This window comes from Schistocerca cancellata, unplaced genomic scaffold, assembly GCF_023864275.1.
Source record: "Schistocerca cancellata isolate TAMUIC-IGC-003103 unplaced genomic scaffold, iqSchCanc2.1 HiC_scaffold_373, whole genome shotgun sequence".
NCBI lineage: Eukaryota > Metazoa > Arthropoda > Insecta > Orthoptera > Acrididae > Schistocerca > Schistocerca cancellata.
Genome location: NW_026046391.1, coordinates 39,474 through 62,880, shown reverse-complemented (window position 1 = coordinate 62,880; position 23,407 = coordinate 39,474). Strand labels below are relative to the sequence as shown.

The 23,407-nt window shown below is 53.2% G+C and overlaps 51 non-coding genes across 51 annotated transcripts; all 51 read right to left on the bottom strand.

Annotated features, from left to right (window-relative positions):
- Nucleotides 1–67: 67 nt before the first annotated feature.
- Nucleotides 68–149, bottom strand: Trnal-cag (transfer RNA leucine (anticodon CAG)). Its single transcript has one exon. It is a non-coding gene; the product is annotated as a tRNA-Leu (tRNA).
- Nucleotides 150–227: 78 nt separating this feature from the next.
- On the bottom strand, nucleotides 228–309 carry Trnal-aag (transfer RNA leucine (anticodon AAG)). Its single transcript has one exon. It is a non-coding gene; the product is annotated as a tRNA-Leu (tRNA).
- A 288-nt stretch (nucleotides 310–597) lies between these two features.
- On the bottom strand, nucleotides 598–669 carry Trnah-gug (transfer RNA histidin (anticodon GUG)). The gene has a single exon. It is a non-coding gene; the product is annotated as a tRNA-His (tRNA).
- A 382-nt stretch (nucleotides 670–1,051) lies between these two features.
- Trnae-cuc (transfer RNA glutamic acid (anticodon CUC)) lies at nucleotides 1,052–1,123 on the bottom strand. The gene has a single exon. It is a non-coding gene; the product is annotated as a tRNA-Glu (tRNA).
- A 274-nt stretch (nucleotides 1,124–1,397) lies between these two features.
- On the bottom strand, nucleotides 1,398–1,479 carry Trnal-cag (transfer RNA leucine (anticodon CAG)). Its single transcript has one exon. It is a non-coding gene; the product is annotated as a tRNA-Leu (tRNA).
- Nucleotides 1,480–1,557: 78 nt separating this feature from the next.
- Trnal-aag (transfer RNA leucine (anticodon AAG)) lies at nucleotides 1,558–1,639 on the bottom strand. Its single transcript has one exon. It is a non-coding gene; the product is annotated as a tRNA-Leu (tRNA).
- Nucleotides 1,640–1,927: 288 nt separating this feature from the next.
- Trnah-gug (transfer RNA histidin (anticodon GUG)) lies at nucleotides 1,928–1,999 on the bottom strand. The gene has a single exon. It is a non-coding gene; the product is annotated as a tRNA-His (tRNA).
- Nucleotides 2,000–2,381: 382 nt separating this feature from the next.
- Trnae-cuc (transfer RNA glutamic acid (anticodon CUC)) lies at nucleotides 2,382–2,453 on the bottom strand. The gene has a single exon. It is a non-coding gene; the product is annotated as a tRNA-Glu (tRNA).
- Nucleotides 2,454–2,727: 274 nt separating this feature from the next.
- Trnal-cag (transfer RNA leucine (anticodon CAG)) lies at nucleotides 2,728–2,809 on the bottom strand. The gene has a single exon. It is a non-coding gene; the product is annotated as a tRNA-Leu (tRNA).
- A 78-nt stretch (nucleotides 2,810–2,887) lies between these two features.
- On the bottom strand, nucleotides 2,888–2,969 carry Trnal-aag (transfer RNA leucine (anticodon AAG)). The gene has a single exon. It is a non-coding gene; the product is annotated as a tRNA-Leu (tRNA).
- A 288-nt stretch (nucleotides 2,970–3,257) lies between these two features.
- Trnah-gug (transfer RNA histidin (anticodon GUG)) lies at nucleotides 3,258–3,329 on the bottom strand. The gene has a single exon. It is a non-coding gene; the product is annotated as a tRNA-His (tRNA).
- A 382-nt stretch (nucleotides 3,330–3,711) lies between these two features.
- On the bottom strand, nucleotides 3,712–3,783 carry Trnae-cuc (transfer RNA glutamic acid (anticodon CUC)). The gene has a single exon. It is a non-coding gene; the product is annotated as a tRNA-Glu (tRNA).
- Nucleotides 3,784–4,057: 274 nt separating this feature from the next.
- Trnal-cag (transfer RNA leucine (anticodon CAG)) lies at nucleotides 4,058–4,139 on the bottom strand. Its single transcript has one exon. It is a non-coding gene; the product is annotated as a tRNA-Leu (tRNA).
- A 78-nt stretch (nucleotides 4,140–4,217) lies between these two features.
- On the bottom strand, nucleotides 4,218–4,299 carry Trnal-aag (transfer RNA leucine (anticodon AAG)). The gene has a single exon. It is a non-coding gene; the product is annotated as a tRNA-Leu (tRNA).
- Nucleotides 4,300–4,587: 288 nt separating this feature from the next.
- Nucleotides 4,588–4,659, bottom strand: Trnah-gug (transfer RNA histidin (anticodon GUG)). Its single transcript has one exon. It is a non-coding gene; the product is annotated as a tRNA-His (tRNA).
- Nucleotides 4,660–5,041: 382 nt separating this feature from the next.
- Trnae-cuc (transfer RNA glutamic acid (anticodon CUC)) lies at nucleotides 5,042–5,113 on the bottom strand. The gene has a single exon. It is a non-coding gene; the product is annotated as a tRNA-Glu (tRNA).
- Nucleotides 5,114–5,387: 274 nt separating this feature from the next.
- Nucleotides 5,388–5,469, bottom strand: Trnal-cag (transfer RNA leucine (anticodon CAG)). The gene has a single exon. It is a non-coding gene; the product is annotated as a tRNA-Leu (tRNA).
- Nucleotides 5,470–5,547: 78 nt separating this feature from the next.
- Nucleotides 5,548–5,629, bottom strand: Trnal-aag (transfer RNA leucine (anticodon AAG)). Its single transcript has one exon. It is a non-coding gene; the product is annotated as a tRNA-Leu (tRNA).
- Nucleotides 5,630–5,917: 288 nt separating this feature from the next.
- Trnah-gug (transfer RNA histidin (anticodon GUG)) lies at nucleotides 5,918–5,989 on the bottom strand. Its single transcript has one exon. It is a non-coding gene; the product is annotated as a tRNA-His (tRNA).
- Nucleotides 5,990–6,371: 382 nt separating this feature from the next.
- On the bottom strand, nucleotides 6,372–6,443 carry Trnae-cuc (transfer RNA glutamic acid (anticodon CUC)). Its single transcript has one exon. It is a non-coding gene; the product is annotated as a tRNA-Glu (tRNA).
- Nucleotides 6,444–6,717: 274 nt separating this feature from the next.
- Nucleotides 6,718–6,799, bottom strand: Trnal-cag (transfer RNA leucine (anticodon CAG)). The gene has a single exon. It is a non-coding gene; the product is annotated as a tRNA-Leu (tRNA).
- Nucleotides 6,800–6,877: 78 nt separating this feature from the next.
- Trnal-aag (transfer RNA leucine (anticodon AAG)) lies at nucleotides 6,878–6,959 on the bottom strand. The gene has a single exon. It is a non-coding gene; the product is annotated as a tRNA-Leu (tRNA).
- Nucleotides 6,960–7,247: 288 nt separating this feature from the next.
- Nucleotides 7,248–7,319, bottom strand: Trnah-gug (transfer RNA histidin (anticodon GUG)). Its single transcript has one exon. It is a non-coding gene; the product is annotated as a tRNA-His (tRNA).
- A 382-nt stretch (nucleotides 7,320–7,701) lies between these two features.
- On the bottom strand, nucleotides 7,702–7,773 carry Trnae-cuc (transfer RNA glutamic acid (anticodon CUC)). Its single transcript has one exon. It is a non-coding gene; the product is annotated as a tRNA-Glu (tRNA).
- Nucleotides 7,774–8,047: 274 nt separating this feature from the next.
- Trnal-cag (transfer RNA leucine (anticodon CAG)) lies at nucleotides 8,048–8,129 on the bottom strand. The gene has a single exon. It is a non-coding gene; the product is annotated as a tRNA-Leu (tRNA).
- Nucleotides 8,130–8,207: 78 nt separating this feature from the next.
- Trnal-aag (transfer RNA leucine (anticodon AAG)) lies at nucleotides 8,208–8,289 on the bottom strand. The gene has a single exon. It is a non-coding gene; the product is annotated as a tRNA-Leu (tRNA).
- Nucleotides 8,290–8,577: 288 nt separating this feature from the next.
- On the bottom strand, nucleotides 8,578–8,649 carry Trnah-gug (transfer RNA histidin (anticodon GUG)). Its single transcript has one exon. It is a non-coding gene; the product is annotated as a tRNA-His (tRNA).
- A 382-nt stretch (nucleotides 8,650–9,031) lies between these two features.
- On the bottom strand, nucleotides 9,032–9,103 carry Trnae-cuc (transfer RNA glutamic acid (anticodon CUC)). Its single transcript has one exon. It is a non-coding gene; the product is annotated as a tRNA-Glu (tRNA).
- Nucleotides 9,104–9,377: 274 nt separating this feature from the next.
- Trnal-cag (transfer RNA leucine (anticodon CAG)) lies at nucleotides 9,378–9,459 on the bottom strand. Its single transcript has one exon. It is a non-coding gene; the product is annotated as a tRNA-Leu (tRNA).
- A 78-nt stretch (nucleotides 9,460–9,537) lies between these two features.
- Nucleotides 9,538–9,619, bottom strand: Trnal-aag (transfer RNA leucine (anticodon AAG)). Its single transcript has one exon. It is a non-coding gene; the product is annotated as a tRNA-Leu (tRNA).
- A 288-nt stretch (nucleotides 9,620–9,907) lies between these two features.
- Trnah-gug (transfer RNA histidin (anticodon GUG)) lies at nucleotides 9,908–9,979 on the bottom strand. Its single transcript has one exon. It is a non-coding gene; the product is annotated as a tRNA-His (tRNA).
- Nucleotides 9,980–10,361: 382 nt separating this feature from the next.
- Nucleotides 10,362–10,433, bottom strand: Trnae-cuc (transfer RNA glutamic acid (anticodon CUC)). The gene has a single exon. It is a non-coding gene; the product is annotated as a tRNA-Glu (tRNA).
- A 274-nt stretch (nucleotides 10,434–10,707) lies between these two features.
- On the bottom strand, nucleotides 10,708–10,789 carry Trnal-cag (transfer RNA leucine (anticodon CAG)). The gene has a single exon. It is a non-coding gene; the product is annotated as a tRNA-Leu (tRNA).
- A 78-nt stretch (nucleotides 10,790–10,867) lies between these two features.
- Nucleotides 10,868–10,949, bottom strand: Trnal-aag (transfer RNA leucine (anticodon AAG)). The gene has a single exon. It is a non-coding gene; the product is annotated as a tRNA-Leu (tRNA).
- A 288-nt stretch (nucleotides 10,950–11,237) lies between these two features.
- On the bottom strand, nucleotides 11,238–11,309 carry Trnah-gug (transfer RNA histidin (anticodon GUG)). Its single transcript has one exon. It is a non-coding gene; the product is annotated as a tRNA-His (tRNA).
- A 382-nt stretch (nucleotides 11,310–11,691) lies between these two features.
- On the bottom strand, nucleotides 11,692–11,763 carry Trnae-cuc (transfer RNA glutamic acid (anticodon CUC)). The gene has a single exon. It is a non-coding gene; the product is annotated as a tRNA-Glu (tRNA).
- Nucleotides 11,764–12,037: 274 nt separating this feature from the next.
- On the bottom strand, nucleotides 12,038–12,119 carry Trnal-cag (transfer RNA leucine (anticodon CAG)). The gene has a single exon. It is a non-coding gene; the product is annotated as a tRNA-Leu (tRNA).
- A 78-nt stretch (nucleotides 12,120–12,197) lies between these two features.
- Nucleotides 12,198–12,279, bottom strand: Trnal-aag (transfer RNA leucine (anticodon AAG)). The gene has a single exon. It is a non-coding gene; the product is annotated as a tRNA-Leu (tRNA).
- Nucleotides 12,280–12,567: 288 nt separating this feature from the next.
- On the bottom strand, nucleotides 12,568–12,639 carry Trnah-gug (transfer RNA histidin (anticodon GUG)). The gene has a single exon. It is a non-coding gene; the product is annotated as a tRNA-His (tRNA).
- Nucleotides 12,640–13,021: 382 nt separating this feature from the next.
- Nucleotides 13,022–13,093, bottom strand: Trnae-cuc (transfer RNA glutamic acid (anticodon CUC)). The gene has a single exon. It is a non-coding gene; the product is annotated as a tRNA-Glu (tRNA).
- A 274-nt stretch (nucleotides 13,094–13,367) lies between these two features.
- Trnal-cag (transfer RNA leucine (anticodon CAG)) lies at nucleotides 13,368–13,449 on the bottom strand. The gene has a single exon. It is a non-coding gene; the product is annotated as a tRNA-Leu (tRNA).
- Nucleotides 13,450–13,527: 78 nt separating this feature from the next.
- On the bottom strand, nucleotides 13,528–13,609 carry Trnal-aag (transfer RNA leucine (anticodon AAG)). Its single transcript has one exon. It is a non-coding gene; the product is annotated as a tRNA-Leu (tRNA).
- Nucleotides 13,610–13,897: 288 nt separating this feature from the next.
- Trnah-gug (transfer RNA histidin (anticodon GUG)) lies at nucleotides 13,898–13,969 on the bottom strand. The gene has a single exon. It is a non-coding gene; the product is annotated as a tRNA-His (tRNA).
- A 382-nt stretch (nucleotides 13,970–14,351) lies between these two features.
- On the bottom strand, nucleotides 14,352–14,423 carry Trnae-cuc (transfer RNA glutamic acid (anticodon CUC)). Its single transcript has one exon. It is a non-coding gene; the product is annotated as a tRNA-Glu (tRNA).
- Nucleotides 14,424–14,697: 274 nt separating this feature from the next.
- Nucleotides 14,698–14,779, bottom strand: Trnal-cag (transfer RNA leucine (anticodon CAG)). Its single transcript has one exon. It is a non-coding gene; the product is annotated as a tRNA-Leu (tRNA).
- Nucleotides 14,780–15,020: 241 nt separating this feature from the next.
- Nucleotides 15,021–15,102, bottom strand: Trnal-aag (transfer RNA leucine (anticodon AAG)). The gene has a single exon. It is a non-coding gene; the product is annotated as a tRNA-Leu (tRNA).
- Nucleotides 15,103–15,390: 288 nt separating this feature from the next.
- Trnah-gug (transfer RNA histidin (anticodon GUG)) lies at nucleotides 15,391–15,462 on the bottom strand. Its single transcript has one exon. It is a non-coding gene; the product is annotated as a tRNA-His (tRNA).
- A 382-nt stretch (nucleotides 15,463–15,844) lies between these two features.
- On the bottom strand, nucleotides 15,845–15,916 carry Trnae-cuc (transfer RNA glutamic acid (anticodon CUC)). The gene has a single exon. It is a non-coding gene; the product is annotated as a tRNA-Glu (tRNA).
- A 6,497-nt stretch (nucleotides 15,917–22,413) lies between these two features.
- Nucleotides 22,414–22,495, bottom strand: Trnal-aag (transfer RNA leucine (anticodon AAG)). The gene has a single exon. It is a non-coding gene; the product is annotated as a tRNA-Leu (tRNA).
- A 288-nt stretch (nucleotides 22,496–22,783) lies between these two features.
- Trnah-gug (transfer RNA histidin (anticodon GUG)) lies at nucleotides 22,784–22,855 on the bottom strand. The gene has a single exon. It is a non-coding gene; the product is annotated as a tRNA-His (tRNA).
- Nucleotides 22,856–23,237: 382 nt separating this feature from the next.
- Trnae-cuc (transfer RNA glutamic acid (anticodon CUC)) lies at nucleotides 23,238–23,309 on the bottom strand. The gene has a single exon. It is a non-coding gene; the product is annotated as a tRNA-Glu (tRNA).
- Between the last annotated feature and the right edge of the window lie 98 nt (nucleotides 23,310–23,407).

Below are 23,407 nucleotides of genomic sequence, written 5' to 3'. Positions count from 1 at the left end.
CGCTCACGGCTTGCTGCGCTGTTTCGTCGCGGGTAGTCAGTGCTCCGGCTTTCGAGACAGAAAACATTGGCAGCGGTGGGATTCGAACCCACGCCTCCGAGGAGACTGGTGCCTGAAACCAGCGCCTTAGACCGCTCGGCCACGCTACCGACGCCGCACGGCGGTCAGAGGAGCTGCGTTCTACCCCACGAGAAAACACCGCAATGGCACAAAAAACGAGAAAAAATTGGCAGCGGTGGGATTCGAACCCACGCCTCCGAAGAGACTGGTGCCTTAAACCAGCGCCTTAGACCGCTCGGCCACGCTACCTGTGCCAGTGTTCTTCGCTTTTGTAGAAACAGTCCACGACACAGCTTCCTGTTCTGCTGCGACTGGCTGCTCATCCATTGCACCTCAAACAAATGCCTTCTTCGAATAGAGATTCACTACACAGGCAGCTGCCCGCGTTCTGGTGCGGCGGCATTACGTGTTGATAATGAATTGGTAGTGCCACCTGCAGCCTGCGGAACATGAGTGAAAAATCAAGAGGGCACCGTGTTTTCAAACACTGAGTCACAATCGTCACTGCAGCGACAGCAAGGCAAAAAGTTTAAAAATTGCCGTGACCAGGATTCGAACCTGGGTTATTGCGGCCACAACGCAATGTCCTAACCACTAGACGATCACGGCCACGGAAGCACCGCCGACAGCAGTTCTCGCGACTGCAAGTGGCGATGAACAGCAAAGCTCGGCCCACACACCACTGCGTCTCCCCACAGCTGTGTCAGACGCGATCTCCATTATATGTACACTGGCAAACGAACGTGTCTGCGCTGTTAGGACACCAAGCAGTGTGGTTAGCTGCATTCAACCCCCGTGGCAATGTCTTGCAGTCCTCCAAGTCTGTTGACCACAGGTATGTGCGTCGATAAGAGGTGGACAGATGTCGCATCGCTCTCGCCGTCACTTGTCACGCCGAATCGTACTTAACGTAGTTTTCTGCAAGCGTCAGCGGAGCGTCAGTCGAGCTAAGTCGGGCCAAGTCGCATAAGAGGAGCAACAAAATGCGCATTTCCGGTACCGGGAATCGAACCCGGGCCTCCTGGGTGAGAGCCAGGTATCCTAGCCACTAGACCACACCGGACAACGGCACAAGGGCTCCTCCAGCGAACACAGCAAGCTGTACGCACGCTACTTAACGACAACTGTAAACATAGACGCTCCCACTTTGTACAACGGCATGCTCGGGACACGTTTCGTGGAGACGAACGCCAGCCATCATGACACCAAACTGCGCCTGTGAATCATGTCGTTGCACCGCGCACTGTGCTGCGACAATTTAAGAAAGAGACGCTCACGGCTTGCTGCGCTGTTTCGTCGCGGGTAGTCAGTGCTCCGGCTTTCGAGACAGAAAACATTGGCAGCGGTGGGATTCGAACCCACGCCTCCGAGGAGACTGGTGCCTGAAACCAGCGCCTTAGACCGCTCGGCCACGCTACCGACGCCGCACGGCGGTCAGAGGAGCTGCGTTCTACCCCACGAGAAAACACCGCAATGGCACAAAAAACGAGAAAAAATTGGCAGCGGTGGGATTCGAACCCACGCCTCCGAAGAGACTGGTGCCTTAAACCAGCGCCTTAGACCGCTCGGCCACGCTACCTGTGCCAGTGTTCTTCGCTTTTGTAGAAACAGTCCACGACACAGCTTCCTGTTCTGCTGCGACTGGCTGCTCATCCATTGCACCTCAAACAAATGCCTTCTTCGAATAGAGATTCACTACACAGGCAGCTGCCCGCGTTCTGGTGCGGCGGCATTACGTGTTGATAATGAATTGGTAGTGCCACCTGCAGCCTGCGGAACATGAGTGAAAAATCAAGAGGGCACCGTGTTTTCAAACACTGAGTCACAATCGTCACTGCAGCGACAGCAAGGCAAAAAGTTTAAAAATTGCCGTGACCAGGATTCGAACCTGGGTTATTGCGGCCACAACGCAATGTCCTAACCACTAGACGATCACGGCCACGGAAGCACCGCCGACAGCAGTTCTCGCGACTGCAAGTGGCGATGAACAGCAAAGCTCGGCCCACACACCACTGCGTCTCCCCACAGCTGTGTCAGACGCGATCTCCATTATATGTACACTGGCAAACGAACGTGTCTGCGCTGTTAGGACACCAAGCAGTGTGGTTAGCTGCATTCAACCCCCGTGGCAATGTCTTGCAGTCCTCCAAGTCTGTTGACCACAGGTATGTGCGTCGATAAGAGGTGGACAGATGTCGCATCGCTCTCGCCGTCACTTGTCACGCCGAATCGTACTTAACGTAGTTTTCTGCAAGCGTCAGCGGAGCGTCAGTCGAGCTAAGTCGGGCCAAGTCGCATAAGAGGAGCAACAAAATGCGCATTTCCGGTACCGGGAATCGAACCCGGGCCTCCTGGGTGAGAGCCAGGTATCCTAGCCACTAGACCACACCGGACAACGGCACAAGGGCTCCTCCAGCGAACACAGCAAGCTGTACGCACGCTACTTAACGACAACTGTAAACATAGACGCTCCCACTTTGTACAACGGCATGCTCGGGACACGTTTCGTGGAGACGAACGCCAGCCATCATGACACCAAACTGCGCCTGTGAATCATGTCGTTGCACCGCGCACTGTGCTGCGACAATTTAAGAAAGAGACGCTCACGGCTTGCTGCGCTGTTTCGTCGCGGGTAGTCAGTGCTCCGGCTTTCGAGACAGAAAACATTGGCAGCGGTGGGATTCGAACCCACGCCTCCGAGGAGACTGGTGCCTGAAACCAGCGCCTTAGACCGCTCGGCCACGCTACCGACGCCGCACGGCGGTCAGAGGAGCTGCGTTCTACCCCACGAGAAAACACCGCAATGGCACAAAAAACGAGAAAAAATTGGCAGCGGTGGGATTCGAACCCACGCCTCCGAAGAGACTGGTGCCTTAAACCAGCGCCTTAGACCGCTCGGCCACGCTACCTGTGCCAGTGTTCTTCGCTTTTGTAGAAACAGTCCACGACACAGCTTCCTGTTCTGCTGCGACTGGCTGCTCATCCATTGCACCTCAAACAAATGCCTTCTTCGAATAGAGATTCACTACACAGGCAGCTGCCCGCGTTCTGGTGCGGCGGCATTACGTGTTGATAATGAATTGGTAGTGCCACCTGCAGCCTGCGGAACATGAGTGAAAAATCAAGAGGGCACCGTGTTTTCAAACACTGAGTCACAATCGTCACTGCAGCGACAGCAAGGCAAAAAGTTTAAAAATTGCCGTGACCAGGATTCGAACCTGGGTTATTGCGGCCACAACGCAATGTCCTAACCACTAGACGATCACGGCCACGGAAGCACCGCCGACAGCAGTTCTCGCGACTGCAAGTGGCGATGAACAGCAAAGCTCGGCCCACACACCACTGCGTCTCCCCACAGCTGTGTCAGACGCGATCTCCATTATATGTACACTGGCAAACGAACGTGTCTGCGCTGTTAGGACACCAAGCAGTGTGGTTAGCTGCATTCAACCCCCGTGGCAATGTCTTGCAGTCCTCCAAGTCTGTTGACCACAGGTATGTGCGTCGATAAGAGGTGGACAGATGTCGCATCGCTCTCGCCGTCACTTGTCACGCCGAATCGTACTTAACGTAGTTTTCTGCAAGCGTCAGCGGAGCGTCAGTCGAGCTAAGTCGGGCCAAGTCGCATAAGAGGAGCAACAAAATGCGCATTTCCGGTACCGGGAATCGAACCCGGGCCTCCTGGGTGAGAGCCAGGTATCCTAGCCACTAGACCACACCGGACAACGGCACAAGGGCTCCTCCAGCGAACACAGCAAGCTGTACGCACGCTACTTAACGACAACTGTAAACATAGACGCTCCCACTTTGTACAACGGCATGCTCGGGACACGTTTCGTGGAGACGAACGCCAGCCATCATGACACCAAACTGCGCCTGTGAATCATGTCGTTGCACCGCGCACTGTGCTGCGACAATTTAAGAAAGAGACGCTCACGGCTTGCTGCGCTGTTTCGTCGCGGGTAGTCAGTGCTCCGGCTTTCGAGACAGAAAACATTGGCAGCGGTGGGATTCGAACCCACGCCTCCGAGGAGACTGGTGCCTGAAACCAGCGCCTTAGACCGCTCGGCCACGCTACCGACGCCGCACGGCGGTCAGAGGAGCTGCGTTCTACCCCACGAGAAAACACCGCAATGGCACAAAAAACGAGAAAAAATTGGCAGCGGTGGGATTCGAACCCACGCCTCCGAAGAGACTGGTGCCTTAAACCAGCGCCTTAGACCGCTCGGCCACGCTACCTGTGCCAGTGTTCTTCGCTTTTGTAGAAACAGTCCACGACACAGCTTCCTGTTCTGCTGCGACTGGCTGCTCATCCATTGCACCTCAAACAAATGCCTTCTTCGAATAGAGATTCACTACACAGGCAGCTGCCCGCGTTCTGGTGCGGCGGCATTACGTGTTGATAATGAATTGGTAGTGCCACCTGCAGCCTGCGGAACATGAGTGAAAAATCAAGAGGGCACCGTGTTTTCAAACACTGAGTCACAATCGTCACTGCAGCGACAGCAAGGCAAAAAGTTTAAAAATTGCCGTGACCAGGATTCGAACCTGGGTTATTGCGGCCACAACGCAATGTCCTAACCACTAGACGATCACGGCCACGGAAGCACCGCCGACAGCAGTTCTCGCGACTGCAAGTGGCGATGAACAGCAAAGCTCGGCCCACACACCACTGCGTCTCCCCACAGCTGTGTCAGACGCGATCTCCATTATATGTACACTGGCAAACGAACGTGTCTGCGCTGTTAGGACACCAAGCAGTGTGGTTAGCTGCATTCAACCCCCGTGGCAATGTCTTGCAGTCCTCCAAGTCTGTTGACCACAGGTATGTGCGTCGATAAGAGGTGGACAGATGTCGCATCGCTCTCGCCGTCACTTGTCACGCCGAATCGTACTTAACGTAGTTTTCTGCAAGCGTCAGCGGAGCGTCAGTCGAGCTAAGTCGGGCCAAGTCGCATAAGAGGAGCAACAAAATGCGCATTTCCGGTACCGGGAATCGAACCCGGGCCTCCTGGGTGAGAGCCAGGTATCCTAGCCACTAGACCACACCGGACAACGGCACAAGGGCTCCTCCAGCGAACACAGCAAGCTGTACGCACGCTACTTAACGACAACTGTAAACATAGACGCTCCCACTTTGTACAACGGCATGCTCGGGACACGTTTCGTGGAGACGAACGCCAGCCATCATGACACCAAACTGCGCCTGTGAATCATGTCGTTGCACCGCGCACTGTGCTGCGACAATTTAAGAAAGAGACGCTCACGGCTTGCTGCGCTGTTTCGTCGCGGGTAGTCAGTGCTCCGGCTTTCGAGACAGAAAACATTGGCAGCGGTGGGATTCGAACCCACGCCTCCGAGGAGACTGGTGCCTGAAACCAGCGCCTTAGACCGCTCGGCCACGCTACCGACGCCGCACGGCGGTCAGAGGAGCTGCGTTCTACCCCACGAGAAAACACCGCAATGGCACAAAAAACGAGAAAAAATTGGCAGCGGTGGGATTCGAACCCACGCCTCCGAAGAGACTGGTGCCTTAAACCAGCGCCTTAGACCGCTCGGCCACGCTACCTGTGCCAGTGTTCTTCGCTTTTGTAGAAACAGTCCACGACACAGCTTCCTGTTCTGCTGCGACTGGCTGCTCATCCATTGCACCTCAAACAAATGCCTTCTTCGAATAGAGATTCACTACACAGGCAGCTGCCCGCGTTCTGGTGCGGCGGCATTACGTGTTGATAATGAATTGGTAGTGCCACCTGCAGCCTGCGGAACATGAGTGAAAAATCAAGAGGGCACCGTGTTTTCAAACACTGAGTCACAATCGTCACTGCAGCGACAGCAAGGCAAAAAGTTTAAAAATTGCCGTGACCAGGATTCGAACCTGGGTTATTGCGGCCACAACGCAATGTCCTAACCACTAGACGATCACGGCCACGGAAGCACCGCCGACAGCAGTTCTCGCGACTGCAAGTGGCGATGAACAGCAAAGCTCGGCCCACACACCACTGCGTCTCCCCACAGCTGTGTCAGACGCGATCTCCATTATATGTACACTGGCAAACGAACGTGTCTGCGCTGTTAGGACACCAAGCAGTGTGGTTAGCTGCATTCAACCCCCGTGGCAATGTCTTGCAGTCCTCCAAGTCTGTTGACCACAGGTATGTGCGTCGATAAGAGGTGGACAGATGTCGCATCGCTCTCGCCGTCACTTGTCACGCCGAATCGTACTTAACGTAGTTTTCTGCAAGCGTCAGCGGAGCGTCAGTCGAGCTAAGTCGGGCCAAGTCGCATAAGAGGAGCAACAAAATGCGCATTTCCGGTACCGGGAATCGAACCCGGGCCTCCTGGGTGAGAGCCAGGTATCCTAGCCACTAGACCACACCGGACAACGGCACAAGGGCTCCTCCAGCGAACACAGCAAGCTGTACGCACGCTACTTAACGACAACTGTAAACATAGACGCTCCCACTTTGTACAACGGCATGCTCGGGACACGTTTCGTGGAGACGAACGCCAGCCATCATGACACCAAACTGCGCCTGTGAATCATGTCGTTGCACCGCGCACTGTGCTGCGACAATTTAAGAAAGAGACGCTCACGGCTTGCTGCGCTGTTTCGTCGCGGGTAGTCAGTGCTCCGGCTTTCGAGACAGAAAACATTGGCAGCGGTGGGATTCGAACCCACGCCTCCGAGGAGACTGGTGCCTGAAACCAGCGCCTTAGACCGCTCGGCCACGCTACCGACGCCGCACGGCGGTCAGAGGAGCTGCGTTCTACCCCACGAGAAAACACCGCAATGGCACAAAAAACGAGAAAAAATTGGCAGCGGTGGGATTCGAACCCACGCCTCCGAAGAGACTGGTGCCTTAAACCAGCGCCTTAGACCGCTCGGCCACGCTACCTGTGCCAGTGTTCTTCGCTTTTGTAGAAACAGTCCACGACACAGCTTCCTGTTCTGCTGCGACTGGCTGCTCATCCATTGCACCTCAAACAAATGCCTTCTTCGAATAGAGATTCACTACACAGGCAGCTGCCCGCGTTCTGGTGCGGCGGCATTACGTGTTGATAATGAATTGGTAGTGCCACCTGCAGCCTGCGGAACATGAGTGAAAAATCAAGAGGGCACCGTGTTTTCAAACACTGAGTCACAATCGTCACTGCAGCGACAGCAAGGCAAAAAGTTTAAAAATTGCCGTGACCAGGATTCGAACCTGGGTTATTGCGGCCACAACGCAATGTCCTAACCACTAGACGATCACGGCCACGGAAGCACCGCCGACAGCAGTTCTCGCGACTGCAAGTGGCGATGAACAGCAAAGCTCGGCCCACACACCACTGCGTCTCCCCACAGCTGTGTCAGACGCGATCTCCATTATATGTACACTGGCAAACGAACGTGTCTGCGCTGTTAGGACACCAAGCAGTGTGGTTAGCTGCATTCAACCCCCGTGGCAATGTCTTGCAGTCCTCCAAGTCTGTTGACCACAGGTATGTGCGTCGATAAGAGGTGGACAGATGTCGCATCGCTCTCGCCGTCACTTGTCACGCCGAATCGTACTTAACGTAGTTTTCTGCAAGCGTCAGCGGAGCGTCAGTCGAGCTAAGTCGGGCCAAGTCGCATAAGAGGAGCAACAAAATGCGCATTTCCGGTACCGGGAATCGAACCCGGGCCTCCTGGGTGAGAGCCAGGTATCCTAGCCACTAGACCACACCGGACAACGGCACAAGGGCTCCTCCAGCGAACACAGCAAGCTGTACGCACGCTACTTAACGACAACTGTAAACATAGACGCTCCCACTTTGTACAACGGCATGCTCGGGACACGTTTCGTGGAGACGAACGCCAGCCATCATGACACCAAACTGCGCCTGTGAATCATGTCGTTGCACCGCGCACTGTGCTGCGACAATTTAAGAAAGAGACGCTCACGGCTTGCTGCGCTGTTTCGTCGCGGGTAGTCAGTGCTCCGGCTTTCGAGACAGAAAACATTGGCAGCGGTGGGATTCGAACCCACGCCTCCGAGGAGACTGGTGCCTGAAACCAGCGCCTTAGACCGCTCGGCCACGCTACCGACGCCGCACGGCGGTCAGAGGAGCTGCGTTCTACCCCACGAGAAAACACCGCAATGGCACAAAAAACGAGAAAAAATTGGCAGCGGTGGGATTCGAACCCACGCCTCCGAAGAGACTGGTGCCTTAAACCAGCGCCTTAGACCGCTCGGCCACGCTACCTGTGCCAGTGTTCTTCGCTTTTGTAGAAACAGTCCACGACACAGCTTCCTGTTCTGCTGCGACTGGCTGCTCATCCATTGCACCTCAAACAAATGCCTTCTTCGAATAGAGATTCACTACACAGGCAGCTGCCCGCGTTCTGGTGCGGCGGCATTACGTGTTGATAATGAATTGGTAGTGCCACCTGCAGCCTGCGGAACATGAGTGAAAAATCAAGAGGGCACCGTGTTTTCAAACACTGAGTCACAATCGTCACTGCAGCGACAGCAAGGCAAAAAGTTTAAAAATTGCCGTGACCAGGATTCGAACCTGGGTTATTGCGGCCACAACGCAATGTCCTAACCACTAGACGATCACGGCCACGGAAGCACCGCCGACAGCAGTTCTCGCGACTGCAAGTGGCGATGAACAGCAAAGCTCGGCCCACACACCACTGCGTCTCCCCACAGCTGTGTCAGACGCGATCTCCATTATATGTACACTGGCAAACGAACGTGTCTGCGCTGTTAGGACACCAAGCAGTGTGGTTAGCTGCATTCAACCCCCGTGGCAATGTCTTGCAGTCCTCCAAGTCTGTTGACCACAGGTATGTGCGTCGATAAGAGGTGGACAGATGTCGCATCGCTCTCGCCGTCACTTGTCACGCCGAATCGTACTTAACGTAGTTTTCTGCAAGCGTCAGCGGAGCGTCAGTCGAGCTAAGTCGGGCCAAGTCGCATAAGAGGAGCAACAAAATGCGCATTTCCGGTACCGGGAATCGAACCCGGGCCTCCTGGGTGAGAGCCAGGTATCCTAGCCACTAGACCACACCGGACAACGGCACAAGGGCTCCTCCAGCGAACACAGCAAGCTGTACGCACGCTACTTAACGACAACTGTAAACATAGACGCTCCCACTTTGTACAACGGCATGCTCGGGACACGTTTCGTGGAGACGAACGCCAGCCATCATGACACCAAACTGCGCCTGTGAATCATGTCGTTGCACCGCGCACTGTGCTGCGACAATTTAAGAAAGAGACGCTCACGGCTTGCTGCGCTGTTTCGTCGCGGGTAGTCAGTGCTCCGGCTTTCGAGACAGAAAACATTGGCAGCGGTGGGATTCGAACCCACGCCTCCGAGGAGACTGGTGCCTGAAACCAGCGCCTTAGACCGCTCGGCCACGCTACCGACGCCGCACGGCGGTCAGAGGAGCTGCGTTCTACCCCACGAGAAAACACCGCAATGGCACAAAAAACGAGAAAAAATTGGCAGCGGTGGGATTCGAACCCACGCCTCCGAAGAGACTGGTGCCTTAAACCAGCGCCTTAGACCGCTCGGCCACGCTACCTGTGCCAGTGTTCTTCGCTTTTGTAGAAACAGTCCACGACACAGCTTCCTGTTCTGCTGCGACTGGCTGCTCATCCATTGCACCTCAAACAAATGCCTTCTTCGAATAGAGATTCACTACACAGGCAGCTGCCCGCGTTCTGGTGCGGCGGCATTACGTGTTGATAATGAATTGGTAGTGCCACCTGCAGCCTGCGGAACATGAGTGAAAAATCAAGAGGGCACCGTGTTTTCAAACACTGAGTCACAATCGTCACTGCAGCGACAGCAAGGCAAAAAGTTTAAAAATTGCCGTGACCAGGATTCGAACCTGGGTTATTGCGGCCACAACGCAATGTCCTAACCACTAGACGATCACGGCCACGGAAGCACCGCCGACAGCAGTTCTCGCGACTGCAAGTGGCGATGAACAGCAAAGCTCGGCCCACACACCACTGCGTCTCCCCACAGCTGTGTCAGACGCGATCTCCATTATATGTACACTGGCAAACGAACGTGTCTGCGCTGTTAGGACACCAAGCAGTGTGGTTAGCTGCATTCAACCCCCGTGGCAATGTCTTGCAGTCCTCCAAGTCTGTTGACCACAGGTATGTGCGTCGATAAGAGGTGGACAGATGTCGCATCGCTCTCGCCGTCACTTGTCACGCCGAATCGTACTTAACGTAGTTTTCTGCAAGCGTCAGCGGAGCGTCAGTCGAGCTAAGTCGGGCCAAGTCGCATAAGAGGAGCAACAAAATGCGCATTTCCGGTACCGGGAATCGAACCCGGGCCTCCTGGGTGAGAGCCAGGTATCCTAGCCACTAGACCACACCGGACAACGGCACAAGGGCTCCTCCAGCGAACACAGCAAGCTGTACGCACGCTACTTAACGACAACTGTAAACATAGACGCTCCCACTTTGTACAACGGCATGCTCGGGACACGTTTCGTGGAGACGAACGCCAGCCATCATGACACCAAACTGCGCCTGTGAATCATGTCGTTGCACCGCGCACTGTGCTGCGACAATTTAAGAAAGAGACGCTCACGGCTTGCTGCGCTGTTTCGTCGCGGGTAGTCAGTGCTCCGGCTTTCGAGACAGAAAACATTGGCAGCGGTGGGATTCGAACCCACGCCTCCGAGGAGACTGGTGCCTGAAACCAGCGCCTTAGACCGCTCGGCCACGCTACCGACGCCGCACGGCGGTCAGAGGAGCTGCGTTCTACCCCACGAGAAAACACCGCAATGGCACAAAAAACGAGAAAAAATTGGCAGCGGTGGGATTCGAACCCACGCCTCCGAAGAGACTGGTGCCTTAAACCAGCGCCTTAGACCGCTCGGCCACGCTACCTGTGCCAGTGTTCTTCGCTTTTGTAGAAACAGTCCACGACACAGCTTCCTGTTCTGCTGCGACTGGCTGCTCATCCATTGCACCTCAAACAAATGCCTTCTTCGAATAGAGATTCACTACACAGGCAGCTGCCCGCGTTCTGGTGCGGCGGCATTACGTGTTGATAATGAATTGGTAGTGCCACCTGCAGCCTGCGGAACATGAGTGAAAAATCAAGAGGGCACCGTGTTTTCAAACACTGAGTCACAATCGTCACTGCAGCGACAGCAAGGCAAAAAGTTTAAAAATTGCCGTGACCAGGATTCGAACCTGGGTTATTGCGGCCACAACGCAATGTCCTAACCACTAGACGATCACGGCCACGGAAGCACCGCCGACAGCAGTTCTCGCGACTGCAAGTGGCGATGAACAGCAAAGCTCGGCCCACACACCACTGCGTCTCCCCACAGCTGTGTCAGACGCGATCTCCATTATATGTACACTGGCAAACGAACGTGTCTGCGCTGTTAGGACACCAAGCAGTGTGGTTAGCTGCATTCAACCCCCGTGGCAATGTCTTGCAGTCCTCCAAGTCTGTTGACCACAGGTATGTGCGTCGATAAGAGGTGGACAGATGTCGCATCGCTCTCGCCGTCACTTGTCACGCCGAATCGTACTTAACGTAGTTTTCTGCAAGCGTCAGCGGAGCGTCAGTCGAGCTAAGTCGGGCCAAGTCGCATAAGAGGAGCAACAAAATGCGCATTTCCGGTACCGGGAATCGAACCCGGGCCTCCTGGGTGAGAGCCAGGTATCCTAGCCACTAGACCACACCGGACAACGGCACAAGGGCTCCTCCAGCGAACACAGCAAGCTGTACGCACGCTACTTAACGACAACTGTAAACATAGACGCTCCCACTTTGTACAACGGCATGCTCGGGACACGTTTCGTGGAGACGAACGCCAGCCATCATGACACCAAACTGCGCCTGTGAATCATGTCGTTGCACCGCGCACTGTGCTGCGACAATTTAAGAAAGAGACGCTCACGGCTTGCTGCGCTGTTTCGTCGCGGGTAGTCAGTGCTCCGGCTTTCGAGACAGAAAACATTGGCAGCGGTGGGATTCGAACCCACGCCTCCGAGGAGACTGGTGCCTGAAACCAGCGCCTTAGACCGCTCGGCCACGCTACCGACGCCGCACGGCGGTCAGAGGAGCTGCGTTCTACCCCACGAGAAAACACCGCAATGGCACAAAAAACGAGAAAAAATTGGCAGCGGTGGGATTCGAACCCACGCCTCCGAAGAGACTGGTGCCTTAAACCAGCGCCTTAGACCGCTCGGCCACGCTACCTGTGCCAGTGTTCTTCGCTTTTGTAGAAACAGTCCACGACACAGCTTCCTGTTCTGCTGCGACTGGCTGCTCATCCATTGCACCTCAAACAAATGCCTTCTTCGAATAGAGATTCACTACACAGGCAGCTGCCCGCGTTCTGGTGCGGCGGCATTACGTGTTGATAATGAATTGGTAGTGCCACCTGCAGCCTGCGGAACATGAGTGAAAAATCAAGAGGGCACCGTGTTTTCAAACACTGAGTCACAATCGTCACTGCAGCGACAGCAAGGCAAAAAGTTTAAAAATTGCCGTGACCAGGATTCGAACCTGGGTTATTGCGGCCACAACGCAATGTCCTAACCACTAGACGATCACGGCCACGGAAGCACCGCCGACAGCAGTTCTCGCGACTGCAAGTGGCGATGAACAGCAAAGCTCGGCCCACACACCACTGCGTCTCCCCACAGCTGTGTCAGACGCGATCTCCATTATATGTACACTGGCAAACGAACGTGTCTGCGCTGTTAGGACACCAAGCAGTGTGGTTAGCTGCATTCAACCCCCGTGGCAATGTCTTGCAGTCCTCCAAGTCTGTTGACCACAGGTATGTGCGTCGATAAGAGGTGGACAGATGTCGCATCGCTCTCGCCGTCACTTGTCACGCCGAATCGTACTTAACGTAGTTTTCTGCAAGCGTCAGCGGAGCGTCAGTCGAGCTAAGTCGGGCCAAGTCGCATAAGAGGAGCAACAAAATGCGCATTTCCGGTACCGGGAATCGAACCCGGGCCTCCTGGGTGAGAGCCAGGTATCCTAGCCACTAGACCACACCGGACAACGGCACAAGGGCTCCTCCAGCGAACACAGCAAGCTGTACGCACGCTACTTAACGACAACTGTAAACATAGACGCTCCCACTTTGTACAACGGCATGCTCGGGACACGTTTCGTGGAGACGAACGCCAGCCATCATGACACCAAACTGCGCCTGTGAATCATGTCGTTGCACCGCGCACTGTGCTGCGACAATTTAAGAAAGAGACGCTCACGGCTTGCTGCGCTGTTTCGTCGCGGGTAGTCAGTGCTCCGGCTTTCGAGACAGAAAACATTGGCAGCGGTGGGATTCGAACCCACGCCTCCGAGGAGACTGGTGCCTGAAACCAGCGCCTTAGACCGCTCGGCCACGCTACCGACGCCGCACGGCGGTCAGAGGAGCTGCGTTCTACCCCACGAGAAAACACCGCAATGGCACAAAAAACGAGAAAAAATTGGCAGCGGTGGGATTCGAACCCACGCCTCCGAAGAGACTGGTGCCTTAAACCAGCGCCTTAGACCGCTCGGCCACGCTACCTGTGCCAGTGTTCTTCGCTTTTGTAGAAACAGTCCACGACACAGCTTCCTGTTCTGCTGCGACTGGCTGCTCATCCATTGCACCTCAAACAAATGCCTTCTTCGAATAGAGATTCACTACACAGGCAGCTGCCCGCGTTCTGGTGCGGCGGCATTACGTGTTGATAATGAATTGGTAGTGCCACCTGCAGCCTGCGGAACATGAGTGAAAAATCAAGAGGGCACCGTGTTTTCAAACACTGAGTCACAATCGTCACTGCAGCGACAGCAAGGCAAAAAGTTTAAAAATTGCCGTGACCAGGATTCGAACCTGGGTTATTGCGGCCACAACGCAATGTCCTAACCACTAGACGATCACGGCCACGGAAGCACCGCCGACAGCAGTTCTCGCGACTGCAAGTGGCGATGAACAGCAAAGCTCGGCCCACACACCACTGCGTCTCCCCACAGCTGTGTCAGACGCGATCTCCATTATATGTACACTGGCAAACGAACGTGTCTACGCTGTTAGGACACCAAGCAGTGTGGTTAGCTGCATTCAACCCCCGTGGCAATGTCTTGCAGTCCTCCAAGTCTGTTGACCACAGGTATGTGCGTCGATAAGAGGTGGACAGATGTCGCATCGCTCTCGCCGTCACTTGTCACGCCGAATCGTACTTAACGTAGTTTTCTGCAAGCGTCAGCGGAGCGTCAGTCGAGCTAAGTCGGGCCAAGTCGCATAAGAGGAGCAACAAAATGCGCATTTCCGGTACCGGGAATCGAACCCGGGCCTCCTGGGTGAGAGCCAGGTATCCTAGCCACTAGACCACACCGGACAACGGCACAAGGGCTCCTCCAGCGAACACAGCAAGCTGTACGCACGCTACTTAACGACAACTGTAAACATAGACGCTCCCACTTTGTACAACGGCATGCTCGGGACACGTTTCGTGGAGACGAACGCCAGCCATCATGACACCAAACTGCGCCTGTGAATCATGTCGTTGCACCGCGCACTGTGCTGCGACAATTTAAGAAAGAGACGCTCACGGCTTGCTGCGCTGTTTCGTCGCGGGTAGTCAGTGCTCCGGCTTTCGAGACAGAAAACATTGGCAGCGGTGGGATTCGAACCCACGCCTCCGAGGAGACTGGTGCCTGAAACCAGCGCCTTAGACCGCTCGGCCACGCTACCGACGCCGCACGGCGGTCAGAGGAGCTGCGTTCTACCCCACGAGAAAACACCGCAATGGCACAAAAAACGAGAAAAAATTGGCAGCTTTTTTTTTTTTTTTTTTTTTTTTTTTTTTTTTATTTCTTAATTTGATTTTATGGTAAATAGAAGCGGCCACGCTACCGACGCCGCACGGCGGTCAGAGGAGCTGCGTTCTACCCCACGAGAAAACACCGCAATGGCACAAAAAACGAGAAAAAATTGGCAGCGGTGGGAATCGAACCCACGCCTCCGAAGAGACTGGTGCCTTAAACCAGCGCCTTAGACCGCTCGGCCACGCTACCTGTGCCAGTGTTCTTCGCTTTTGTAGAAACAGTCCACGACACAGCTTCCTGTTCTGCTGCGACTGGCTGCTCATCCATTGCACCTCAAACAAATGCCTTCTTCGAATAGAGATTCACTACACAGGCAGCTGCCCGCGTTCTGGTGCGGCGGCATTACGTGTTGATAATGAATTGGTAGTGCCACCTGCAGCCTGCGGAACATGAGTGAAAAATCAAGAGGGCACCGTGTTTTCAAACACTGAGTCACAATCGTCACTGCAGCGACAGCAAGGCAAAAAGTTTAAAAATTGCCGTGACCAGGATTCGAACCTGGGTTATTGCGGCCACAACGCAATGTCCTAACCACTAGACGATCACGGCCACGGAAGCACCGCCGACAGCAGTTCTCGCGACTGCAAGTGGCGATGAACAGCAAAGCTCGGCCCACACACCACTGCGTCTCCCCACAGCTGTGTCAGACGCGATCTCCATTATATGTACACTGGCAAACGAACGTGTCTGCGCTGTTAGGACACCAAGCAGTGTGGTTAGCTGCATTCAACCCCCGTGGCAATGTCTTGCAGTCCTCCAAGTCTGTTGACCACAGGTATGTGCGTCGATAAGAGGTGGACAGATGTCGCATCGCTCTCGCCGTCACTTGTCACGCCGAATCGTACTTAACGTAGTTTTCTGCAAGCGTCAGCGGAGCGTCAGTCGAGCTAAGTCGGGCCAAGTCGCATAAGAGGAGCAACAAAATGCGCATTTCCGGTACCGGGAATCGAACCCGGGCCTCCTGGGTGAGAGCCAGGTATCCTAGCCACTAGACCACACCGGACAACGGCACAAGGGCTCCTCCAGCGAACACAGCAAGCTGTACGCACGCTACTTAACGACAACTGTAAACATAGACGCTCCCACTTTGTACAACGGCATGCTCGGGACACGTTTCGTGGAGACGAACGCCAGCCATCATGACACCAAACTGCGCCTGTGAATCATGTCGTTGCACCGCGCACTGTGCTGCGACAATTTAAGAAAGAGACGCTCACGGCTTGCTGCGCTGTTTCGTCGCGGGTAGTCAGTGCTCCGGCTTTCGAGACAGAAAACATTGGCAGCTTTTTTTTTTTTTTTTTTTTTTTTTTTTTTTTTTTTTTTTTTCGGGCCTCCCAACTCCCCTTATAGCCCGGCCTTGCGCTCTCCAAATACGCCTTCTTCGGCGAGCTTCTTTAGCTATAAAATGAAACGGTGCTTCTTGCAAACAGAAAAGACGAATTGTCGCACTGTCCATGCAGTTGAAAATCGTAAACTTCTCGGTATGATTCCTCGAACGTCGACTTCCTGTGAAAGACGTTAATGTTCAAGTTGAAGTTATGGAATCGGAGATACTGAATTTCCACGAGGAATGTTTCTTGTAGCTGTTCACCGCTAGCGAAGCATCGAAGGAAAACCAAAAACCTCTTGAAGTGAAAGTACATGCCTATAATGACAGCGAATCAGTCGCATTGCGCCTACACTCCATAAAATAAAGATATAATAATAGCGCATCATGCGCTGTTCACCTAAACTCAATTAAAAGCAAGAATAAAATTTGGAAAAAAGAATAAAAAAGCAAATACTGCCTGAGTTAGTCCTCTCAGTCATAGGGAAGGAACACCATTCACACGTCCCATGATATGATGTTCAAAATGCTTCGTGGCGGCCATTAAAATAAGTAATGAAAAAAGTCATAAAAAATAAAAAGAGCGACACATGTCAAAGGAATGAGTAGACTCCTGAACGTGCCGAACTGTCTGTCCGACAAGTCGAAGGAAAACACAAGTCTCCCCGACGGGTGAAAATAAAGTAAAAATTCTCCTTTCTTGAAAACCAAAACAAGCTCGTGCGCCACGCATCCGTGATGGGACGCCGATGTCGTAGGAACCAGACGATGAAAATAAGGAATAAAAACATAAAGAAATCACTGAATGACAGCTAAACACAAACACACACGAACACAGGAGAAAAACTGTATTAAACTTTTCGTCGTAATTTCCACGTTGCAGTCCTGCACAAGCGTAAGCATCGTACTTGTTCAATTATTCACTCTTCCTGTAGTATTCAATTTGCATTAACTATGTTTCCGGAGCCGGAGACAATTCCAAATACAGAAGGAAATAAAGGTCGCAGCAGTGAAGTGTGGATTACAACAGTTTGTCGTGGGCAAATGCGAGTGCAATTTGCAGAAAATTGGCAAATAGTTTGTGATAGTCTTTCCTGGTTTTAGTGAGGTCATGTTGCGTGGACAAATAAACCAGATAGGCATAGTCGTCCGTCAGTCGCAAGTGCAGGATGGCGAACACAGTGTGAGCCACGATCCATGCAGTGGCGGCACGCTTCGTATGCGGATATGGTTTGAAGTCCGGGATCAAAGCCGTGTCCGCAGAAAAACTGGCAACGCTGGTCCGATTGATAAGTGCGAGCATCCTGGCGGCAATGTTCCAAGTCGACTGTGACCTCAGGCACACGAAACGATGTTCTAAGGTGTCGTCCTGTCGACAGTCTTCACACAAGCTCGATGGAGATAAGTGGATGCGGCTCAGCTTTTCGTTGGTGGGGAGGATTCTGTTAACCACTTGGTACCAAAAGCTGCTGACTTCCGCTGACAGGAAGGGAGCGTGAACGTGAGCCCACGCCGTCCTCCACGCAGATCGCGGGTAGCGCGCCTCCATCTTATTGCCGACTGGCCGTCCGCGTAGTCCCTGGTAGACACCTTTCACAGTTCGTGTACGATGGTCGAGGATGTCAGCGGCGAGATAACTTTTCTGAATGAAATATTCACGAACATGACGCAGCTGAAACGGTATTGTAGTCGGGTCGAGAGGTGCTTCTTCAGATAGAGGACGATGAATAGCGAACAGAACAGCTGTTGGACCCGACGGATCCTGTTCTATGGTGACGCTCGTCCGATGAAGGAGCAACGCAGCGGCTTTCATAGCAAAATGAATGAGGCCGAGTCCACCCTGTTCGCGCGGCAAAGTACATGTGTCGTAAGACACCTTGAAAATATGTCCCCGCCACAATAGCCAATAGACTGCCTGTGTTATAGCTCTGCCCAAATTCTTAGGTACCTGAAATAACTGAGCGAGATACCAGGCCTTACTGAGCAAGAAAACATTGATTAAACGCACCCGCTGTGTTAATGCTAGGGTGCGAGTAGCAGACAGGCTAGCCATAGCTCTTATGCCATTTAAGACAATACGCCAGTTGTAGGACGCAGTCTGTAACAGATTGGTTTGAAAGCGAACACCCAAAATTTTGTGTTCCTGTTTCACTGTAAACCATGGGCGTTTGAAGCCCCGTGTCGCCGCATAAATAGGCAGAAAAACCGTCTTACGGGTATTGATGCTCGCACCGGATGCTCGTTCATACTGGGTGAGAACCGCGCGTATTGTATCGAAGTCGGTAGCTGAGGACACCAAGAGGCCAAGGTCGTCAGCATACGCGCGACAAACGTGCTTCTCATCCCCAATACGGATTCCCCTACAAACACTGTGCAAATTTCGCAACAAAGGATCTAAGGAAATTGCGTAAAGCGCCATGGACAGAGGGCACCCTTGTTTGACTGAACAGCAGAGCGGAACAGGTTCCGACAACAAGCCATTGATGCTAATCCGTGAGGTGGAATTTTTGAAAAGGTTAAAAATCATAGTTATATACTTTACACCGAAACCAAATTTCTGTAGCACTCGCCGGAGATATAAGTGGCTAACTCTGTCAAAAGCCATTGCAAAATCGATGGATAAAATGCCAAAAGGAATCCTATTCGTCGAAGCATAGGCAATGGCATCTCGGTATGTCGACACAGCACCATAGAGAGTGCGTTTCGGCACTGCACAGTATTGATAGGGACTAATCAGTTTTTTCATGACCAGCTTCAAGCGAGAGGAGACACATTTGGTAAAGAGTTTATAGTCACCATTAAGAAGGGTGATCGGTCTCAGATTGCTCAGTTTCCTGGTGACTGGAACCTTTGGAGCCAAGACCACAATGCCTTCCAGGAAGGACGCGGGGACATCCACGCCATTTAATATTTCATTAAAAACATCAGTCAGGGCCGAGCCAAACAAGTGCCAAAAATGCATATAAAATTCCGGTGGCAACCCATCAGCGCCCGGTGATTTATTCTGGGAACAGAGGGTTAAGACATCACGCACTTCCTCCACGGTAAAGTTTTCTGTGAGGCGACGGCGATCCGCTACGGATAAGACGTATGGAACGTCGTGGAGAAGCTCGGAAATCGCGACAGCATCCGTGTATTTCGCACTGAAAAGTTCGACGAAGTGACGGTGGGCCTCGGCAAGAATTGCCGCCTGGCTATGAAGCCGCGCACCGTCAGCTGATTCCAGCTCTGTGACGTAACGTCGCCTGGCGCGCCGGCGTTCGCGCAGCTGATGAAATACGGAAGGCGCTTCATCAGCAAGCGGCCCGGGAGTCCGGCTCCGTACGACAGATCCGCGCAACGATTCCCTTTTCAAGTCCAGAAGACGGTGTTTTATACGCCGAATCGTCGCCATCCGAAGTGCGGGATTATTGGTGTGCAGGTGGATGGCATCATTTAAACAGCTTTCGTAAAATTTTAATGTAGATCGCTCCCAATGAGCAACATCCTGACTGAACTCCAGGATGGTCTTGCGGAATGCCGGCTTAACAAATTCTACCCACCAAGACAAGGTGGAGGCATATAGACCGCGATATTCCAGCACCCTCTGCCACACACGCACGATAACCGGCGCAAAATGTGGGTGTGAGAGATGTCGCACATTAAACTTCCATAATCGACTTGCGCGGGGTTTAATTGCCAATAGAGAATGAAAGCGGCAGACATACGCACAATGATCGGAAAAAATCACGGGGTGAACAGAGGATTCCGTAATACAGTGCTGTTTATCACGAGAAACATAAATTCTATCGAGCCGACTCCTTCCCGTGGGGTAAAAGAAAGTAAATCCCACGTCCCGCGGGTGTAAATAACACCACGAGTCAATTAAATTCATCTCCGTAACGAGCGTCTGTAATTCTAGGCACTTATACGGCCGTGGCTCCTGATCTCTATCTTCCAGCACGCAGTTAAAATCACCGCCCATGACTACAGGCAGGTGGGGGCCCCGTAAAAGGTGACAAATGTCACTACTGTAAAACACACGGCGATGCGGCTGCCCGTCGGCTCCAGAAGGGGCGTACACGTTAATATATCGGACGTTGTTGATCGTGCAAGCCACACCACGACCATTAGGAATGGTAGCAACATTACTATAGTCAAGATCAACACGAATTAAAATAGCAGTACCACAATTACACTCGATATCAAAGTTCAAGAGAACTTGATAGCCCGGAATTGAGTGTAGTAGATCTATCACAACCTCCTGCAAAAACACTACGTCAGCAGCAATGTAATTTAAAAACCCCACAAAACTAGCAAACTTCACCGGTGACTCCAATTTATTAAGATTAATAGTAGCTACGACAGATGGAGGGCGTGCTACCATAGACTACAGGGAAAAACAAATAACACAAATTAGACGGCAGGAGTGGACTCACCCTCCTCCTCCATATCGTCTGCCCAGTCACAACGTGCAGACGGTGCAACCGAAGCAGGCGGTTCTTGTGTGGGAGGTGCAGACGCGGAATCCTGCGAAGAGGGGCGCGTGCGCCGCTGGGGAGTATCTTCAGCCTTACGCTTAACCGAATGTTGGGCCGGGTTCGTTGCCTGAGACGTCGTAGTGTCCATTACGAGATTTACATCAGAGCAGTGCAACATTTCCTTTAACTGTCGTACAACCTCTTCCCGCCTGTCTTCCGACACACTTGTAGTAGGCGCTGGCTGACTGCTCGCCACAGGACGTTGTTGACGACGTCCGGTAGCAACCGACGGCCGAGATTCGACTACGGGGCGGGGCAAGGGCTTGTGCGTCGGCTTTTGCACAGATTTTTGCTTTTGTTTCGACTTCGGACGTGGAACCTGCTTCCACTCCGGAGACGGGCTGCGTTCCCCGCGAGAAAAGGAACGTTTTTCTAAAATACGTGAACTACTGGCACTGCGGAAGCGTTCAGCATTTCCACGCCTCTCCGAAACACTTTCACGCCTTGGCTTTGGTTCCTGTGTGGCAGTAGCCCCGTCCGGAACACCTTGAGGTACGGATTTAGATGGTGACGGATCCACAACAGCAACAGGGGGGGTAGCCACCTGCGCGGGTTCTGATGCAGTCCGCACCGGAACTTCAGGCAAGGCCGGAGGCGGAATCGATACAGTAGCTGCGGGAACTGACTGAGAAGGTACGGACATGTCTTGAACAGAAACAGTACCGGTTGCAGGGGCATCGGTATCCATCGCGACCGCATCATCTAACGGTGTTTCCGTGTCCGCGGAACGTGCCGGTGAACGCGGAACACCTAACAAGACGGCAGCGTACGACTCGTCGTCATCTTGCCCACGGGGCGGCAACTGCACAGGGCGCCTACGCCGAGGACAATTTTGCCGAAAATGGTCTGTGGCATTACAATAGGAGCAGGTCTGGGGCTGACCACTATACGAAATAAAAGCCCGGTGGCCGGCCATAACCAAAAACGAAGGAACGTGCTTCCTCACAATCATTTTGACACTACGGATACCGTTCTCAACTTGATAGATGTAAGCGGATGACCACTTTTCTTTCGTAATCGACAAAACTGTGCCATAAGGCATAAGGCTACGAGCTATTGTCTCATTCCTAGTTTCAAACGGAAGATTGAATACTCGAACATTTCGGATACCAAAACCAGCATTCGACAGAGTCACATTGCTAATCGTCCCATCAGAGTGTTTGAATTTTCGGACACCACCGTTTTCACTTACGAGGGCATCACACAGTTCCGGACATTTCAATTTTACAAATAAAGAGTTAAGGAACGCGTCCAATTGCAAGCCTAGCACATCACTTTCAGGAATTTTCAAGTCATTTTTCATCCACGAATGAATTTCGAAAGCAGACGGTCGGGTGACGTTTCTATCGAATTCACATTGGATATTATTTTCTCGGTCTTCAGAATCCATCTTAACTTACAGTTCAGCTGACTACCGCAGCGAAGAAACAGGCACCGCGACGAACCGCCGCCGACCGCGAAGCACACGTAAACACCGCCCGACACGCCGGAGCGAGCGCGCGATGTGTTCGGGCCCACGACTCCGAAGAGACTGGTGCCTGAAACCAGCGCCTTAGACCGCTCGGCCACGCTACCGACGCCGCACGGCGGTCAGAGGAGCTGCGTTCTACCCCACGAGAAAACACCGCAATGGCACAAAAAACGAGAAAAAATTGGCAGCGGTGGGATTCGAACCCACGCCTCCGAAGAGACTGGTGCCTTAAACCAGCGCCTTAGACCGCTCGGCCACGCTACCTGTGCCAGTGTTCTTCGCTTTTGTAGAAACAGTCAACGACACAGCTTCCTGTTCTGCTGCGACTGGCTGCTCATCCATTGCACCTCAAACAAATGCCTTCTTCGAATAGAGATTCACTACACAGGCAGCTGCCCGCGTTCTGGTGCGGCGGCATTACGTGTTGATAATGAATTGGTAGTGCCACCTGCAGCCTGCGGAACATGAGTGAAAAATCAAGAGGGCACCGTGTTTTCAAACACTGAGTCACAATCGTCACTGCAGCGACAGCAAGGCAAAAAGTTTAAAAATTGCCGTGACCAGGATTCGAACCTGGGTTATTGCGGCCACAACGCAATGTCCTAACCACTAGACGATCACGGCCACGGAAGCACCGCCGACAGCAGTTCTCGCGACTGCAAGTGGCGATGAACAGCAAAGCTCGGCCCACACACCACTGCGTCTCCCCACAGCTGTGTCAGACGCGATCTCCATTATATGTACACTGGCAAACGAACGTGTCTGCGCTGTTAGGACACCAAGCAGTGTGGTTAGCTGCATTCAACCCCCGTGGCAATGTCTTGCAGTCCTCCAAGTCTGTTGACCACAGGTATGTGCGTCGATAAGAGGTGGACAGATGTCGCATCGCTCTCGCCGTCACTTGTCACGCCGAATCGTACTTAACGTAGTTTTCTGCAAGCGTCAGCGGAGCGTCAGTCGAGCTAAGTCGGGCCAAGTCGCATAAGAGGAGCAACAAAATGCGCATTTCCGGTACCGGGAATCGAACCCGGGCCTCCTGGGTGAGAGCCAGGTATCCTAGCCACTAGACCACACCGGACAACGGCACAAGGGCTCCTCCAGCGAACACAGCAAGCTGTACGCACGCTACTTAACGACAACTGTAAACATAGACGCTCCCACTTTGTACAACGGCAT